This window comes from Haplochromis burtoni, unplaced genomic scaffold, assembly GCF_018398535.1.
Source record: "Haplochromis burtoni strain Fernald_Lab_line unplaced genomic scaffold, NCSU_Asbu1 Contig_215, whole genome shotgun sequence".
NCBI classification, from domain to species: domain Eukaryota; kingdom Metazoa; phylum Chordata; class Actinopteri; order Cichliformes; family Cichlidae; genus Haplochromis; species Haplochromis burtoni.
This window is the reverse complement of record NW_024582576.1, coordinates 71,006-77,005: the sequence shown is the minus strand read 5'-3', so window position 1 is coordinate 77,005 and position 6,000 is coordinate 71,006.

Here is a 6,000-nt window from a genome sequence, read left to right as displayed (position 1 = left end):
TGCTATTCAGTTAACCTGCCATTAGCTTTAACGTTGTCCTGTTCCACTGCAAATGTGTAACAATGACCAAATTTGTGAATGGAACCAGGAAATGTGACCAAAGTAAGCAATCTTTTTAGTTTCCCTGTCAGATTTCGGTACGTTTTTCAGACCATTTCAGTCAGCTTTAGAAAGAAGAGTTATCACATTTGGCATTAAGATCACCATATGCCTGTTTATGAAGCAGACATTCATGTTCTTTCATTTGGCGGGGCAGGGAGGTGGGGAGGGTTATGTGGTGGTCAGCTTTCCTGGAAGTGTCTGCAGTCTGAGACATGCATCAGAGGCATCCAGTCTGGATTTCCAGCGGCGCTGAAGGTCCCATCAGACAGCCAGCTGCTCCATCACACTCTTCACCTCGGGCCACGCTCATTTAGCAACACTGAAACGCTCCACACAGCTACATGCAGAGCTTACATTCATCAAATCAGTGTTTTCACCTTTCCTGTCCGGCTCAGGCTGGACCACAGTCAGATGGTTAAAAAGAAAAAAAAAAAGCCTTTCAGTTTTTGTTTTTAATGTAAATGATTTAGTATTAATGAAATGATGAATGCTTAGTAAAATGATGACATCCATATCTGTATGCTAAATGCTATCACTGTTAAATCTGTCAGAGAAAGTCCTTCACTTTAAAAAAGCAAAGACCTACAAAGAGCATCTTTTCAAAGAAGCGCTTGAAAAGTGGTCCAATAGTAGCTTGGCCACTTTCGATTGTAAGGTGATTGCCTGGTTTTAGGCAGCCTATCTCCAAATAGTTGCGGTCTGATGTGGACTGCATGCGATCACTGTTACACAGACTGGTGAAGGTTTGCAAGTAAGTGATAATTTCAGTAAGTTTTATTTTATAAATGCAAAGAGATTTCCAACAGCTCGCAATCAATCTGAGTCCATCTGTGCCAAGGAGCTCAACTCAGGTGCAACGTAACTCTTTGCTGGAAGGGACTTAACCCAACTGATTGGCAACTGGTTGTATTCTGGTTATATTCATATATAAAAGCAAGGTTACTGAGCAACCATGTCGTCTTAGAGTTGAATCACTGTCTTCCAAGTACATCACAATTTATGGAGGGGTTTTCTGAATTTCTCTTTCAAATCTATGAGGTTCTGTCTGGACTCCAAGAAGAGCTTCAACATGCAACAAGAAGAAATGGGAGTGAGACAAAACATTTTTTGAGCATGCAATTTATTGAAAACAACACTTAAACTGAAACAGGCTGTTTCACAGCTGATCAAACGTTTAGGACCACATGCCTTTGAAAGGCCAAATCTCTGCAAAAATGTGGATTCGTTGTCATAACAACAGTTCTGCTGTAGATTAGCATGTAGCATATACCTGCTCAATACCAAAGGAGCCTAACCAGAAGGAAGACATGAATAGCTTTTTCCTCATAATAGGAAGTGATCCGACATTTAAGAACTTGCCCCTGGAGAGTAGTTTGGAAAGGTCAGGCCAACCAGTTGAGGCTCGTTCATGTGAGTGTCACATTACACCAAATGAACAGCATAATGCTGTGCTTTCTGATACAACATGGTGCTAAAAGGTTACAACAAATGAACTGTTCAACACCAAAGCCATTATCTGTGGGATCGCAAAGGTTGCTGCAGCTTCATGAGAGTCCTGCACATTGTGAGCATATGCAGTGATCATTCAGCATTGTGTACAATTACAAAAGAGCAATTAGCATTTATATAGGTTCCAAGTGTGGCATACGGACATTATTAAGATAACTACATGTGGGGTAAAGGCTGAGGTCTGATTACCACCGACATATTTGGCTTACAGACAATGTTCAGTTAAGTCCTACTCTTCCATTATATCCCTTCCCCTACAGACTAAATAACTTTTTTTGGTCAACATTGAATTTCAATAGTTAAATTAGTAAAATCGATGTGAAATGAGGGAAATCTTTTTGTTTTTAACTCTCACAGCTTTTTATTTCTTATGCATGAAAGAAATTGCTGAGGTTGTGATCTTTTCCTGCTCAGCCAGTAAACTGAGCAGGAAAAGATCACAGGAAAAGATGGGTATAAATGCCAGTCCATTTACCTTACCCGAGTCTTTCTCGAAAAGCGCTGACAATTATCATTCGACTCCTGATGGGGGGTTGTCTGGGCCTTTCATGTGACAGATAAGGGAGCGGGCAAATAAACTGGGAGACAGACACGTAATGCCATTTGGCAGACTGGAATATGAAGAAAGGTCCCAGGATGAGCATCATCAAAAGAAGCCACCAAAATCTTTTTTTTTCTTTTTTAATTTTCTCACCTACTCAGATCATGCACACGCACACACAGGGAGGATCATGTCTATTTGATCTCTAAAAGGTCCAGAGTGGAAAATTAGCTGATGCTGAAAGTGCAGAAATGATATTGACGCTGTCATAGGTCATCCATGCGTCGCGCACTGCTCGCCTACCTAACAGATGTTTAAGCAAAAGGAAACAAATCAGAGTGAGGAATATAAAACTATGATGATTTTGAACAATTCATCTCGCTGTGAACTTGGAGTTAAAGTGTAAGCTGTTATCATGACTCATTCCTCTGACGTTGGTCTTTGTCACGCTATGTTACACATACGTCAAATGAGAGGCGAGCCAGTGTTGTAGAAATCCTGAAATCATTACTCTGAATACAACCCACCGGTAGTTCTGGGTATTTCATTTTTCTGATGAATATTTTCTATAAAAATGTACATTTAAAGATCAGGTCAGTGGAGACCATTAAAAATGTTTCAATATGCAATGACAACCAATAAATAAATAATTCATCACAGGCAAATCCAGCAGCTTTCAGGTTCAGCTTCCAAACCTGCTCTGACCCTGCAGGGCATAAACGTGGGACCTTCTGTCCCCAGTGCTTCTCCATTGAAGACGAAATCTTCTCATGTGGGAGGAAGTCCTTATTCTAAGCTGATTATTTTGTTTCTTCTTCTGTAATCTCAACAGCCTCCATTGTGTAGTTCTAGAAACGTGACTTTTCACTTGTTGACGTCTATTGTCTTGAACCACAGCCTGCGCCTTCTTTTGCCCCCCTCAGTTTGTTAGTAATGATCTGGCTTTTAGCTGAAAGCTTATGTGTAACTGTTTAGGTCGTCCAACCTCTGGAAAAGCAACTTATTCTTGTAGCCTCCAGATTGCTTCTTTCTAGGTAAACATATCTGAGTTGAAATGTTTGAGGCTTTTGGTTCCTCAAATCCTTTTCTTTCTGAACCCTTTCCTTTGGCTCCTGGTTGAACTCAGCTACTAAGACCTCCTGCATCTTCCAGTTTCTTGAAAACATTTTTATCCTTTTTTGCTTTTTTAATCCTTTGTGGACCCAATTTCCTCCGTCCGAAGTTATTGTTGATTTCTCTATGTCCTGTTTTTTTTTTGTTTTTTGTTTTTAGCTTGATGCATCCTTTTTTCCTGTGTAGGAGCCATATGAGTAGTTAGTTTTTTGGATTAAGAGGGTTGGTTTAAATGCACACACTGTATTGGTGTACGGGTGTGGGGCGTGATTCATGGGTGTTATATGATACATGTGGTTGCACTCACTTGTTCACCACACCTGATGTTGATGAGCTGAAAGGTAGGGTGAGCATGGGGGGAAACTTTCTGTTGACCACAGCTTGAGTCATTTTGACCACAACCTGATGTATAGTTTAATGCACTAATTGATGCCATAGTCAGATGTTGTAGTTTGGCATGGTGTACTGTTTTGTGAGTTGCATTCATGCAGTCTGTGCATTTGTGTCATGTTTGATCCCATGTACTGATTTGTATAGTGGACACTACAATGTGGAATAAAAGGAGCAAATAGTACAGAAGTGCATCTCATGTGTTTATTGTTGTGCGTCATCAGCGTCCTCATGTTTAGGCTGCCGAGGCCGTTGGTTGGAGGAGCCGCAACAACCTCCCTGAGTTCTTGGAGAATAGAAGGCCACTTTCTCTTCAGTTATCTGGTGATTGCTCAGGGCTTCACTATGATCTTGCTCTGATATGATTAAGAAGTTGGCCTAAAGTGGGTTTACATGGATTTTGTTATTACAGTCTAAAATTTGGAGGTAAAATAACTCAAGAGGATGCTGATTCAATTTTGGGGATCGCCATCGTATATCCTATCCTATCTGCTTTTTACTTCTGAGGGGTAAAAGCTGGGTCAAGGGCCCAGGACCAAGACAAGGTCTCTGTAGGCTCTTAATAAGGCCTTCACAGCTTCCCATGTTTTAACCAGTAAAGACTGGTGATAATTTTCAATCTGGAGTAGAAAAACAACTTTTTGTACCTTTTATTGAAGGGAAAACCTTTAAAACATCTGAACAAAAACCCAAAAAACCCCCAGAATTTAGATGATAAAATAATTTTTAAGCACTTACTTTTCATAAAAAAAAATAAATCAAACAACATTTATCAACAGTAATTATCCCATTAAGTTTGTTGCATGGTGTTCTTTAACTGTGTTAAACAATTTTAAACACAAATAAGAAATGGAAGTAAACATCAAACTGTCAGAGAGTACACAACCACAAACATCTACTAGTTCTAGGTGGTGACAGGAGTTTGGTTAGGAAAACTTATTTGGTGCTTTTCCACCCCGTGGTGCAAAAACAAACTATTTGGGTCACAATGGCAATGCTGGAACAGCCATGTAGGAAAAAGGTAGCACGGCTTGCCACTGGCTGTCAGCTAAAAAGCAAACAGAGTAACAAAGTTAATCAATATGATTTAAGCTTATAACTTAATCAATGTTGCATTTGCTCTCCATTTGCCCAGCCCAGTATGTCCAGTATACATGCAAACTCCTCCAAAGCTGCTTAGAAAAGAAACCCGCTACATGACCTAAATGTTAGATGGAGACATGATGATATGATAAATGCACAAAAACGTACCAAGCAGCAGCACACATGCAAGCATATGGACATTTTCCCGAGGGTGATGACAGCAAGAATAAATTTCTGCCGAGTCTTTGAGGTTATATGATCTATAAGGTCAGCACACATTACTCATGGTACAGTTTTTTCTTTCATCATTTTATTATCTTTTGTGGATTTTTCTCACATCATCAATCTTTCGGGCACTGTATTTTTAGCTATTACTGAAGTCTGTTAGCAAGTCTTTGCTTTTTAAGAGAGAAAAGAGAGGCTGCCGCCCTTTCTGCCATTTTTGTTTGCTTTTGAAATTCACTGAATTAAAAAAAGATTACTTGTAATTCCTGTATAGTGCATTTATATCACAATAAATTAAATGTGAACACATTCAATTTTGGGGATCGCCATGGTATACCCTATCCTATCTGCTTTTTACTTCTGAGGGGTAAAAGCTGGGTCACAGTCGTGTTAGTTGAAACCACAGTCTTCTGACTAAAACATCATTTAGTTTTAGTCTAATTTTAGTCAACTAAATATCAGAAGATAACAGGAGACTAAAGCTAAATTTTAATTAGTTCACTACAATACGAAGTGTAAAAGTTTGTTGCACACGGTTTATATTCCTTGACATCAAACATCAAATGTATCCATACTTTTTAATCCAGTCTTCCTCCCAGGCATCGACATTTCGTGTGTTTTCATGAGGAACGTTTTTATTAGTCTATGAAAGTGTTGATTAATTAATAATGAATTAATTTCATATTAGTTTTCGTTCACATGAATTTGTTTTTATTTAGTTATCATTTTGTTTTCCTAAGAAGAAAACTATGATGAAACTATGATGAAAATGAGTAGCGAACGACATTAAGACTGAACATAATGTTTCCAAATGGAATCATTTCCTGAAACAACTTTTTTATTTTTGCTTTCTGTGTTCAACTTGCTTGATCACTATATTTATGTCACCTTCTTTAAACTAGGTATGGGAGCAGAAGGAGAAAACCACCAGTAAGCTAGCAAAGCTTTAATTTTTGCTTACAATATTCTAACCTCTGTCGTTTGCATCTACAAAGACATCATTTGCTTTAGAGATTACCGATATGGTCTGCTGCATT